The 14,530-nt window shown below is 42.9% G+C and overlaps 1 long non-coding RNA gene across 1 annotated transcript; it reads right to left on the minus strand.

The window, feature by feature from the left end:
- Positions 1-1,930: 1,930 nt before the first annotated feature.
- Positions 1,931-14,520, minus strand: LOC106793965. The gene is made up of 5 exons (XR_001382483.1): positions 14,177-14,520; positions 13,751-13,949; positions 9,664-11,731; positions 4,912-5,261; positions 1,931-1,945 (listed from the first exon to the last, which is right to left on the minus strand). It is a non-coding gene; the product is annotated as an uncharacterized LOC106793965 (long non-coding RNA).
- Positions 14,521-14,530: the final 10 nt, after the last annotated feature.

Genomic DNA, 14,530 nt, shown 5'->3' on the forward strand with positions numbered 1-14,530 from the left:
TCTCTTGCTGATCTTAGAATGTCGATTGTAAGGAAAAATAAAAGATGAAATGATTGTAGTGTCATAGATTGCCTTTCCACTTATTCTTCCGCGTGCTACAATTCGCAAAGTATCCAATGGCTTGAAAGGTATATAATACTGAGGGGCTCCGAGGAAAGTTAATGCGCTGAGTCGAACGAACTTCCGGGTCTTCGGTGACCCTCGCTTGTACCGGAAGCCAAAGAAGTCACGAGGAGCCGTTACATCGAGGGTATAAAAGCATTTAAGGAGTTGGCGTTTTGTTCCATTACCGGAAACAAAGGTGTTATTACGAACTACGAAATGATACATTCGTATTCCTTTACACTTTGTAATTCTATTCTCTCTCTTAATATTTGAAATATTTGATATCGTAGAGATAAACTGTAGATACTTTTTGTCCCGTTTGGGTTGCGCCAGGGCGTAGATTATTTGCTAATGTAATAAATATGTTGAATACGTATACAATAAACGGTCATATACGAACATACACGTAGATATTTACGTTAGATATAAACGGCGGACCATTCTTACTGAGCGACGACACGAAGCGATGTGGGATCGCGCCCTCCGTCGAAGAAACCGTTATGAGAGGTGAACGATAACGGAGTGCCCTCTTCCATTCGTTTCATCGTTTCTCTCCTGCTTCATCTCGGGGAATTGCTTCGTCTTGGAGGAACTCGAGGGTCTTTATGGCTGATTGCGAGCTACGTAAGCGTCAACGGAAATAGAGGAGGAGAACACTCGCGCGTTACGCGTTACATCTTTTCACGTCGTTGACGAATTTTCAAATTGAAAATCGAAGAGATTTCTTCGATGAATCGTTTCAGAGAAAAGGACTTTTCCTTTTACCGATAGAATTAGCAAAAGCACGGATATCGTAATAGCTTTGCAAGAGATAAGGATCAAAAGTAGGATAAAATGTGAGGATACGTCTGTGAAGGTGGATGAAGAAGCGTATATAATAGCAATCGTCGAGATAGGACCACGCGACAAATTGTCTAAATTAAGGCAGCATTGGGGTCATTTTAGAACATCGAGATGAAACTTGTCGAGTGTTCTCGGAATTGTCGTTAACCTTTAATCGTCTATTAAAGTGCTCTCTTGGCAAGAATACCATAAGAATTGGAAATGTGGAATAAACAATCGTTGCAAAAGATAGACACTTTTTGCTTATTGCAAGCAAGTACTTTTCGTCTGGGTTGCTGTGCTCGAGAGTCAAAACTTTCTCAACGCGTCTAGATTGCGAAGCAAGTTGAAATGATTTCAATTAGAGATTTAACTTACAACGTAGAGCGCTGCCTCCAGGATGACTCGAAACAAGCGCGTTCGTTTGAAATATTCAATACGTAAACGAGGCGTAAACGACGCGTAATAGATGCGTAATAGTCGCCTAAAGGATGCGCAAACGATGATAAATGTGTGTTTGGAAGAAAATAATGTTTAATAGTAGGAAATAGAATTATATGGGGTATTATAATGGGTTGCGATCGGGACAAGGCAAAGAAGAGTGCAACGACGCTAAGTATTTTTCTAAAAGTATACGCGTGCCTTGGCAAAGTAACAAACGACGCGAGTACCGTATACGTATACAAGCGCGTGTCCATCAGAAGCGTACTTAGGAATTTCAAGAGTGGGAACTCCGAGGTCCTGCTGGCCCTCATCTTCGGTGGCCTCTCGGTGAAGGTTGGAGGAGAAAGAGGAGGAAGGCATCGTGTACCGTTCTGTCCTCCGGAACCTCGGTTCATCGGGTCGGTTATTCCAGCTTCTCATACTCTTTAGAAAAAGCAGTCTATGACCGACCTGCTGTGCAGCCATTTCTCCTTCCTTGCCTCGTCTCGCCTCGCCTCGCCTCGCCTCGCCTCGCCTCGCCTCGCCTCACCTCACCTCACCTTCTACGCTATTTCCTTTTATCGCCTTTTCTTCTCTATAATCGAATCAAGATACATACGTTGGAGCATCAACACCCCTTTTCTCTATCATTTGTTATTTGTTATTTAAACGAGTAATAATCTCAACTCGGTCGAATACAACTTAACAGGAATACAAACAAAAATGGAAGCAAAGCGATAACTTTGCACTGCGAGAATAGATGAAGCGAGTGCGAAGATGGAAACGCTTCGAAGGATGTTACCATAGTTGGAGGAGGGAGGAATACCCCACCACACACACACACGGTATGCCACGCGTGATCGAGTTACTTGGACGAACTGGCCTGGCACAGGTGAGGTGAGGTTGGTATACGGCCTGCGGGACAAAGAACCGCAAGAAATACCGATACTACCTTGCTTCGGGATTTAAAGTCGCTGTTCGAACGAAAAGTATCTCAGCACCGTTATCCCTACTCGATGATGAATATTTTGACGCGTATCATGAATCGTGGGAAATAGTTGTTAGGACTCGCGTTCGCTTATAAATATCAATTCTCAATCAAAATTCAACACATTCAACACAAGTATAATCTATTTTTGTCTACCTAAATGAGTTTCATGGTCTTTTTTTAGTGATATACACTTGTATTCGATTTCTTTTGTCGAAGACATTTATCATCCTTCGAATGCTATATAACGTTCGAATCGCGATCGCAACCGCACCCTTAGAAGGTCGTAGACACGTAAAACCTTCAAAGAAGATATCGTTACACCGAAACGTCGATACTTGGTAACATTGCCTCATCCTCCTGTGCTGTGGTTTATGTTAAAGTTCTTCAGTGATCTCGCGTCGTATCTATGTATCATGAGCAAAAGGCTACAAAAGTAGCGAAATCTTTGCTGAAAGAACGCATTTATATTGTCGTTAATGAAATGAAATAAAACGGTACAATATATAATATACATGTATGTACCAGGTCAACGCTGTTACCATTGCTCAGGATTTACTATTATTATATTTACAGGATTTATCTATTGTATATTAATTATTTCCTACGTAGTGTTATATTTATGATCCATATCAGTCGTAGGAGCGTCATGTTTGGAAAAAATACAAAGCTCTTTACGGCGATTAATGAGATTAATCGTGATAAGGACTGTTCAACTACTTGTACGGTTCTTTTATACGTATGAGGAATGATCGATGTATCAATCCTGATCGACGATCTCAAAGCGGAAGCCCCACCCGTTTTACCAGTCCTACCTGCTTGGCCTGCGGGATCGAGGCGTTTCCACGTAAGAATTCAACTCGTTTCCGGTTTCTCCGCGCGACAGGTTAGCGAAGAATCAACGACGAGTCTCTAATCCGATGCACGTGCATTCGTTGTAGCGCAGTGGCTTACGTGGTATACGTAAAAACTAGAATCTCCTCTTTCCTTTTAGTATACAGTATTGGTAAGAATCATTAATGTAGCTTCATGAGCATTTCATTCCAGTTAAACGTGTACGAAAAGACAAAGGTAATTAGCAGCATTCCTCTGAGAGGAAGACAAAATGACAATTTTAGTGGAAAATTTAGAAATATCCATATAGTTATGCATACAAACGAACGTTTGCACATGCATAGTATCTAAATAATCTCTTAACATGAAATGATATAAGAAAGGGACATAAACACAAACAAATAATGTTCTAAAGTACGATCTTAAATCGATTAAATAAGAAGGTTTTACTTGTATTCCTATTTTTATTGTTGCATCAATAACAATTTAGCAAGTCGGTTGGAGAAATGATAGAAAAGATGTATGCTTATTGAAGAATATCCGAGGGATCGTTAAAGATTGGTTCGGTGATGGTCGTTATGGAAAAGTCATATCTTGCTTTATGTTTCATTAATTGGAAAAATGTCACTTGCGCTATACCGTTGTAGCCTGTCTTACCCTTAGGTCTTACCCCAGTCATAGGCATTTTTTTACACTCATCCTCTCGTATATCGATTTTGTTGTTATTGCACAATGGTCCGTGTAATCAGGAGCGAGTGACTGTTGCCTGATGCGCACACCTTGCTCTCTTTTACTTTTTGTTTTCCATTTTCTTTTTTCCCACATTCGCCGCGCTTTCTTTTATATTTTTCCCTTTCCAGGGGCAACCACAATGACGTCGGGGATTCGTCATTGTTCCAGGCGGCTATAAAGGCAAAAGCAAAAGCAAAAGCAAAGCCAAAAGCGAAAGCGCTCCAGCAATACTTTAATGCGCTCCGGTTTCTTTCAACAAACGCGACCCTTCCTCCGCGCGACGGATGCCATCGAAAATCTCATCATTTAGAGTGGCTTGCTTTCAAAATACGAAACATCGGCGAGAAGGGCTTCCCTTATATTCGTTGACGAGTATGATACAAGGTCTACGTATTCCAATTCGACAGATCAAAAAACTAAACAATTCACTTATGTTAGCAGGAAGAAACTAAAGAGATTCCTAAGCTTTCTTATACTCGAATACTTTGGCCTATCGTCATTTTATAATAGATAGATATAAAATAGATTTATCAGAGAAAGAGAGACGAGTAAAAACGTATAAGGTCGGCGATGCGTTTGAACTGCGTGCAAAATGAAAATTGCATTCTACAACGTAGAATATCCGTAGTAGAATAGCGGAAGGGTGCATTTCCCGTTCCTGCGAGGGTTCAAATCCACGGATTTGGGGGACGTGGTAGCTGGAGGGTGGCACAAAAGAAACCAAAGTACTAACTAGGGCATTAGCAGAGAAGCCCGGTTCGACAAACAAATTCAGCCCTCTACTAAATCAGCGGCCTTCGCTCCCTTCGCTATATTCCCATTTTCACAAGAGCAGCTAGATACGCATTGCACGCGCTATCGATTAGGAAAGCGTAAGGATAAAAAGCAAAGCATACGAATCACACACTACGTTTTTATATATTGTGAATTATTGTATGATAAGAGCATATGCGTGGATGTTGCAACCATCTTGGACAAATCAGGAGGAACTACTGATGAGCACTTACTACTTGGGAGTACCGATCAAATCTCAACCCGTCTCCAGGATAAACCGAGATTGATTCAGCCTTGAAAATGAAGAAGGGAAGAACCAGCAGCAGCAGCAGCGGCGGCAACTCCGGGGACGTAACCCAGCTGCTCTAGGAATGAGTAATACTCGGAAGAGTATTCTCGAGGTGCGGCCAGATTTCGGGCCGACGTAAGAAGGGGAGTTGTAGAGAAACTAGCTCAAGGGGTGAGTACGAGGCGAGGGTTCCTCTACTTTCAAACTATATCTATACGTGCATGCTTGCGTGTCCAGTATTGGATTCGTCATCGGTATAGATGGTATACACAGGTATACGTGGAGATGGAAAATCTGCAAAAGAACGTTCGTCGAATGATTAAAATTTGAAGAGACTAAGGGACTAAGGCTAACGCATCGTGCATGATACTGTCGATTATACTATAGTAGCAATGGTTATAATAATAATGACGATAAGAAGGAGGAGAGGAGACATCAGAGGAGGAAGAAGCCTCTCGAGCGTGGCCGGGCTACTTTACCCGCATGTGCACACGCGTGTCATTGACCGATGTGTCACGTTCATTTGTGGACTCGAACGCTCGGAATGATCGCGAAGAGAAGAAGAGGAACAAAGAAGGCGACGCGGTGACGTAGGACGTAGGACGTAGGAAAGAGATAAAGGGTGGGGAAGATCCGCGAGTCGAGGGCACTGGCTAATCTAAAGGAGCGACCCACGGGGTATGTCGTTCGCTAATCACCCTGATGAAGCTTGATGGGGCCAGCACCAATTGTCTCGAGTGAGATCACTTTGCGCACTCCGTAGCGAAGCTACGTACCTCGATATTTTCATTTTCTCCGCATTGCGATCGAGATCCAAGTTCGATCGGGTTAAGGAATAAGACCGATACATCTCCGAGATTCACTTTTACCTTTAAAACCTTGTCGCTTTTGATGAAATAACGGTAGGGTGTGCGACAGAACGTGCACAGATGGTACGTCCCGAGTGGTTTAGAATCTGCCGCACTACCATCCCCATATGTACGGATGATAGTAAAACTCTCGCTTCGGCCGAAGGGAGGGGGTGTCATATAACTCCTGCTCGATCTTTCTTCTCTTTCATTTCTCTTCCCCTTTTTCTATGCAACCCCCCACCCCCGCCCCGCCCCTCTCGATCGTTATCGATCTCGTTGAAAAATGTCCGCATATCATCGCTTCGTGAAATAAAGCACAGAAATATATTAGACAAAAATGTAGGAGAGAGATGAAGAAAATCTTACGCATATAAGTAAGTGCGAAGCCATAGCTGCATAGTGCGTTGCGTTCCCTGATACGACGGAACGCAGGACGGGACACCCGACTGAACCTTGAGAAAATCCAAATCCCGAGGTCGTGTGAAAGGTTATTACGTTTTACATTACACACGTGCAGTAGTCTTCTTTGCTCGCTTCCGTCGATAATCTTCATCTCAGCGCTACGAACCGCTTTACAGTTACGCAGTGGTGTGCGCTCACAGATCTCAGAGCCGAATAGTTTTTACGTGTATTCAAGTTGCGAGAGAGAGAGAGAGAGAGAGAGAGAGAGAGAGAGAGTAGAGTTGTTCGTTATTTGTACAAAGTCAAGATCAATAGATAAGCTAAAGTAATGGTAAATGGTATTAGTTGATAATAAAAATGTCGAGGATGTTTGGAATGTATTTCGAATGGATCGGTAGAGTTCGTTGGCACCGCAGTGTAAAAGATACATCGAAACCCGCGACAGGTGCGTAAAGCACACTTCTCCAAGTTGCTGGCACACGTACATCCGGGGTAAGTACACGAACCGCTCGGTTTCTCATCGAGAATACGTAATCTCGTGACACGAAGGAGCATACCAATTCCTCCCGTTACACGAAATACCAACTCGAAAGACCATAGGCTTTTATACAAAAAGAGAAGAAGGTGTATTCTCAATTGTTGCGTTTAAGTTGATTTTCGAACAATCAACGGCATACCAAGGAACTTTTTTCGACGATTTCAACTATGGAATCAAAGATGAATTTTAGTCGAACGTATTCACCGATTTTTCTAGAGCTTCTTTAGATATACCTATACATAAATTTATTCTCCGAAGGTCTTTCGCAATCGATAGGGGGTTCAAAGGAAATAAATTCTAGGCAAAAAAATACAAGGATCGCACGAAAATCTGAATGAAATACGATGAAATTAATGAGTAGCGTAGAAAAAAACACTAATGTGTATTTTCTCTAAAAATAGAACATCTATTAATTGTCTAGATAGTGGAAAGGTTGGAAAAGAAAAGCAAAGGCACGATCGAAGGAGAGGAACGAACGGAAGTTAAAGGAAAATGTCAGAGAAAGGAATGGTGGGTGGGCGGAAGTGCTCTGTGCACCATCAACGTGGATAGGAACGGAACGGAAGGAGAGGAACGGGGAAGAGGGAAAAGCGGAAGGGCGGCAGATAGAGGAAAGCGCGGAAAGGATAGGGGTGAGAGAAGCAGGGAAGGGTAGGTGGCGTAGAGGGTGGTCGGTCGGTCGATCGGTCGGTCGGTCGGTCGGTCGAACGGTTGGCTGATTGGTTGGTTGCTTCGCTGTCTGGGTAGGTGGCTGACTGGTTGGTCGGTTGGTTGGTTGGTCGGTCGTTTGATTGGTTGCCTAGAAGGGTGGTTGGGTTGGAAGCGGATGAAACGGGAACCGGAACAAGGGTGGGGCAGGAACACGACGCCGACGCCGACGCCGACTACCACGACGACGACGACTACCACGACGACGACGACGACGACGACGACGACGACGACGACGATGACGACGACGACGCCGACGGCGGCCCCGGTCCCGATACGGCGGAAGCGTCGCGTTTGCCGGAAGTCGCCAAGGAAATGAAATGCCTCCCAGCCAGCCAACCCTCGGGAGTTTCTGCGACGACTGAACAGGAAGTAACGCTCCGCGCCAGAATTTCTCCTACTTCTCTTTTCTGTCTGGAGAACGTGCAAGTGGATAGCATCCACCACCGAGTTGCCATCCAACCGAGCGTTTCTCAACGCGAACGAACATCACGATTTCTTCTCTCTCGCAATTACCATTTTACCATCTGCATAACTATATGTTGTTGCAGAAAAGAATTAAATTTCTTTCTATTTCAAAAGTATATATATATATATATATATCTCGAGATAATAATGCTGATAAAATATTTTTCTCAATTGTCGATAGTTGAGAACCTAATGAAAGCAACATCCACACATCCTAGTAGTAGGTTCCTCGCTAGTACATAGCTCGCGATAACGAGAATGCCTTAGTTTTCAAACATTTACCTTGTCTCGTAGTAAAAGCAAAAGAAAATCAACCGTCTATGATATGCGTTCGTTCGGATTACTATCCTTAAATACGATATATGCTCGTGCGACGTAGACTCAAGGCTAGGTAAGAGAGAGCAGGGTGTTAAATACATGATTTATCGTCTATCTCTACTTGCTACGAATACCAGGATTGCATCAGCGACGCTTTCGAGCATTAATATGGACGGACGATCGTTGCGAGCGTCCTATGGGTTTCACACACGAGTTATTTCCAATCTCCCTTTATTTTTTGTCAAGAGCCCTTATGATCCAAGGGCCAACTCAATTAAAGTACGACGACAATCTCTCAATTAAGTTTCATATCGAAATAGCAAATTGATAAAGAATCGTATTTAACTTGTTTACGGCAAGCGAGAATCGATCGAACTCGAAACATCATGGCTGGTGCCTTTACTTTCTTCGCGCGTAAATATCAGCTTCGCGTAGAACTTCCCACAGTCGCTTTCGCAACGGTTCCAAATGTCAGATGCGCGTTACGGCTTCCTATAAAAGTTCGTTACATTCTTCTGCACGAGTATACGACGAAGCCTTCCGATTGATTGTTAGTAGAATAGATAGGTACGTAGAAATGCGAATAAGAGAGATCTAGTTAGTAATCGTTTAGATTTGGCACTAGCAAAGTAATTCTCTAATTACTTACGTACGCGCAAAATGCTCGTTCCCGAACTATAGATATCTGGATAGACAAAAAACCTGTTTGTTATTACGTGGATAATTTCATTTATCCGAACACTTTGATGAAGCTAAGAAAAAGAAAAGTTATGAAAATAGCGACTGTGCAACTATATCGAGTTCCTGTGCTCCGGACGATTGGATAACAGCAGGAAGTCGTTGCATAATATAGATGTTGCGCAATCGATACCTTCACCTTATGCGCACCTTATGTTGTCGTGACAAGAGAAAATCGGTGAACGGATGGAATTTCATACATTTGCAGATCGGCTGGAATTTTTTGCTAAAATTTCATGCTCTTCGTAAAACTCGAAGGGTTTTCATTAAAAGGGATTGATCGCGCAAAAAGATTGCGTTAGTAATTTCGCTAGAAAGCGATTACATAATTTTAGGTAACTCTAATTTTTGCTTCTTCTTCTTTTCGCATGAGAAAAAGGACCTTTTCGTGCGATTCAACTTGTTAATTATCATTACAATATATATATATATATATATGCATCAATTTGAAGCATCGTATGGATAGCGCGCTAAACTATTGTACATATATTTGAACATAGAGCCGTGCTTCGAGTAGGTGAAAGTACGCAGGCTTGGAGATAAGGTCACAATGAATTTAATGTTACTCCAACTCGTCGGCGTTAGCGGTTATCGTGCTATGAGCATTTTCTCGAGGTCGCAAAGATATTCGATATACTCTGATTTGTTCGTTATAGGAGGAATTTATGAATACCTTTGTCATGAGCAATCGAAGTAGAATCTTTCCAGTGACGTATCCTGCGTTTAATCCTCTTCTTTTGCTAAAGTTCGAACCTTAGGTAGAAAGTAAAGTGGTTCGATCGTCGGTCGAGTCGGTAGAGTGGTTCGATAGGAACCTAAGGATGCGGAATGAGGTAATGGCTTCCTCCATTATAAGCGCGCTAACGTTTTACTCGCAAAATCATTCCTTCGAAAATGATTTGTCAAGTCAAAGTCTTGTTAAGACTAAAACGGAGGAACGAATTGCGTTCTTAATAAGGTTCGGTTAACATTTGTCTAATCCGTGAGAAAATAAGATTTCGATAATGGGCGATTGTATTAAAACATGAGATGTAGATCGTTAAGAACGTATCATCACTCGTTGGCGAAGGTGCGCCGAGGTAAGACGCATCCCGGAAGTAGGTGCGTCCAACGTAGTTCCTTCTTTTTCAGACCTGCTCCGATTCGAATAGTCTTACGACCATTACTGTTGTTCTTAGTAGTATTAGCAGCGGCTCGTTGCTCGTTGTTAACGTGGTAGTGCTTACACATCGGTAAGCAAGAGAGGGAGAGTAAGAAGGTGAACGCGTATTAGAACCTGTACACGAGCGTGTACTGCTCGTGCAAGCAAGCAAGTGAAGGTATTGCTGGACGCTCGCGCGCGCGCGCGAGAGAGAGAGAGAGAGAGGGAGGGAGAGGGAGAGAGAGAGAAAAGTTGGTTGTAATCTGTGGGAGAGGATGAGAAGGCAGCCAGGCATGTCGAAAGGAAAGGAAGCTCCACGGACCTCAGTTCCGCTCGTTCGTCTTCCTATCCGATTCTCTTTGCCTTTGCGAGTGCTCGCGTACGTACCTAGACTTATGCAATTCCTACCTACGTACCTACCTACACGTTTTTCAAATTAACGCAAAAAATTTTGTTCGAAGGTTGAAGCAATCCGTTTTCAGGGTTGCTCTTTCCTTAAAAAAGACTTTTCGTTAAATAGCGGTGATAGAGAGTAATGCTAACTAGGCTTCGAGATTTCAATAATTCGCGTAGGGTAGGTGCGCCACGATACGCTCCTGTACTCACCTACATCGAGGACGTATCGTAATCGAGCCGAACGACACGCTTCCGAGCATTGATAACCGGTTCGTCGGCTCGACGGGTCAAATCATGAAGTCGCCATTGCTGTAAGCGTCTGCCGCTCACTTCAAGAGTTTCTTCCTTATCGTTCGTTCGATCGTCAGAGTTTACTACGTTCGAACGTTAACGCATTATTCAATTACAACTCTAACTCATATTGCATTGAAAAAAAAGAAAATGATCGTAATTTCGGCTCGTGGTTTGTAGATAAATAAGTCAAAGAATGGATAAAATGCTTGGCCACCTTAAAAGTCGTACTTGTTAGTTGTTATGCTTGAAAGAGGAATCTCGAATGAAAATTGACGATAGGAACGTACAATGTAGGAGCTAGTGTATTCGTTAGCGTATTAACAAGGAATTGTGTTACCCGTTGGTTGCTCCCGGATTGCTATAACTACGCTATTACCGTAACCGATTACATAAGCCGAGCGTGCGTTAACACACGGCTCGCGAGTCGGAACTCGCTTTGCCGGAGCTCTTAAAGCGCATGTGAAATGCGCCTTAAGGCATCGTACAAGAGACACTTTCTCCAAACGAACCAACGACGAATACTCGTTCGGTCGGATTCTCAGTCGAATAACCAAACGATTCTATTATTCGTTAAATAATCGTCTAATTGAAAAGTCAATTGGTCGAATATTTATTGTAATATGTTACTATATGGTTTCGGTGTCGTATTTATACGACATATGTCGGGTACGTACATGTCTCTATGTATAGTTAAGGGGTATAGCTAAATAAGACTCGTTAATAGATGAAAAAGAGAAGAATCGCGTTGGTAGGTAACTGCATCGAAGAATAGCATGTAAAGATGTTGCACATCCGGGATGACGAGTGGAGCTGTTGGGCAAACACAACAGCAAACCCTGCCGCACCGTCGATTGCCCTCCTACCCTTTTCTTTCTTCTTGGAGCGCTCGTCCTCCTTCATTCCAGTGCTTCTGCAACACGGCATTTCGGATTAGGCGGAGGTGAGAGGAGCAGTGTCGTAATCGTTCGAGAAAAGCAAAAGGAGGGGGGGAAAGAAGAGACCGGATTCCTGCAAAGGCCTCGTCATCGCTCCTTGCCATAGAATGCCTGGGCTCTGAGTTCAGATGTGCTATCCTCGCGAATCGCGATGAAAAAAAGCCCAGACACAATGAATTCGTGACTACTAAAATAACTTTGGCCGATCGATAAGTTGACCGCTTTTGGTGGGAATAACGTGGAAAGAGATACGATGACATTTCGATGCGACATCCAAACTAATTTATTATTCCTTTCTCCCTCGGGTTGCGAGTAACTTGGTTTACGAGTAACGTGGTTTACGAGTAACCACTCATTTCATTAACGAGCGATGATGTCTCCAGTGCGATTTTTTTCTTTGATTTTTAACTCAAGTAGTATTTTTTTGCATTTGGCATTTATTTTTCTTACGGCGGAAGGAAATCGAAATTCCACTCGTATACCTACTCTCTTTCTTCTTTCTTACGATTATCCTTTCCTCTTTCTCTTCCCTAACTTTTCTCTTCTTTTCGTTTTCTTTATCTCGTTCCTTTCCTCCTTTTGCGGTCTCCCGCGATTTCTAATTGGGCAACGCAATTTCCTTCCTTCGCCTCGCATGAGAAATTCCTGGATTGCGCAAGCGCCGCTGCCGGATTACTAAACCACTCCGCTTACAGCGTTCGATGCTCTATCGTAAATGCGATATGCGTCGATTACAAAGTGCCATCGAGCAATAAAACAATAAGATACGTCTCCGGGATTTCAATCGATCATTTAATTACGTTTAGAGTAATATACCTCACCAAAGTATTTCTATCTTTTTACTAGTTTTACATTTCTTAGCTTTTAATCCAAACAAATGTAATATCTACGACCAAATATATATTTACAAGTTAAAAAATGTCTCGAACAGGCGTGACATTAATCACTACGCAGGTATGTGGGAAGTTTTAAGGTCGGCTCGGCGAAGGAAAATTTCTTTTCTCGCACGACCGATTATCTACAATGGACCCGTGGATTCTTTCAAAATTTACGTGCGATCAGTCAAAGAAAGGAGGGTGGTCCTTTTGCTAGCTTTTCAAAAGCAGCTCCAAGAAGGAGGAGAAGAAGAAGAGGAGAAAAAGAAGAAGAAGATGAAGCTTCTTCGCTCTTCCGCGCTATCTCAAAAGCGAATTGAAAGCGAACTGCCTGTTCTTTAAAATGTACATTTCTATACACACATACATAAGCGCGCGCACTTCCACAACCAAGCGCTCACACATACCTTTACACGTCGAACAATTCTATAGCCAAGTATATACACGTATATGCACATTTGGAATATATTATGGTGTAATCGAATGTTTAATAGAAAAAAAAAAACTTGAGAAAATAATAGCAAGCGTTTTTGATATTCATTAATCTTTCGACGCGATTCATAGTTATTATTCGATTGTTTGTAAAAGATTTGATTTCCTAACTAATCGCAAGCCCGGACCATTGCTTTTGAAACGTCAAAGCCGAGAACGATAAGAAAAAAACGATGCGCGTACTCCGTGAAAATATCTAAATCGTGTTTGGAGGTAGGAGGGGGTAAACGCGCTTGTAAAAGCGCGCGTATATAGAAAAGGTTCGTCGAAGGTTCGAAGGCGTCCCGAAGAGTCCCTGGACAACGCAAGCTCTTGTAACTAAATTCTTTTGGCATTTCTACGAGGCGATCCTCCTGGTATTATGTTACGAGCGCGTTCACGCTAACGCAGGTGAACGTGTATTCATAGGCGGTAGACTCGGTCCGTTTCCCTTTCCTGCTCCTCTCCCTTCTACCGTCACATGACCTTTTTTCTCATCTTTTTCGGAGACCCTTCCTTCCGTAGAAATGAGGGTTCCTGTATCAAAAGGAAAGACCGAAGTTTGGGGGAAGAGACGCGCGATGATCGGAAGGGCTCCGAAGAAGCGGTACAGGTAGCTCTCTTAGGACGCCCACAAACCTGTTTTACCTGTTATATCCTGCCCTGCCTGCTCGCCTGGCTTATGAGTACCACCGATTCCTATGGTGCTTGTGACTGATGGTGCTGGTCACGGTGTTTGGCGCGCTTTTTTTTTCACCAAACAATATCGTTCTTATGTTACTTACTTTTTACTTTTGTAATATATGTTTCGAACGCATCCTAGAGTTTGCGTTGGGGTTGGAACGATCTATCGAGAAAAAAAAATGTCAAATAAAATATATTCGAGGATTAATAGAAAGAGAAAGAGAGTAGAGATTACGCAACTCGGAGGAGTAGTGCGACGATCAACGATGTAATGGTTTAGATATCGAAAGTAATATAAAGGTAAATATAATTCGAAGCCGAAGGAATTTGATTTAAAGAGAGGACTCCCAGAAAATAATAGTTTTGGAAAAGTAATGAACACTTGCATACCTACATACATATCAAACGGACTCGGCACTTGGTGCAGGCGGTCAATCTAAGAGCGACCTACAATATAAGTAAATACAAGCGATGTCGCACGACAGATAACTTTGGTTTTTGGACACTTCGAAAAGCGGTTTGTCCGCGCGGTTTCATTCTCCTTGAGTGTCAACGATCGGTTGGGGTTAACTCGGTGCCGACAATCGCGATAACGATTACGAGGAAGCTACGAGGAAGTCAGCGAATCCCCTTCCACAATCTTCCGTCGGAGTTCCCTACCCGTTTATCGTAGCTGCACTTCGATTATTTCTCTTCGCGAAAGAAGCGCTTAACATCGGCGTCTCATTGGTGAAGCTCCTTCTC

The sequence above is a fragment of the Polistes canadensis genome, unplaced genomic scaffold, assembly GCF_001313835.1.
Source record: "Polistes canadensis isolate GaletaPanama2010 unplaced genomic scaffold, ASM131383v1 scaffold_21, whole genome shotgun sequence".
NCBI lineage: Eukaryota > Metazoa > Arthropoda > Insecta > Hymenoptera > Vespidae > Polistes > Polistes canadensis.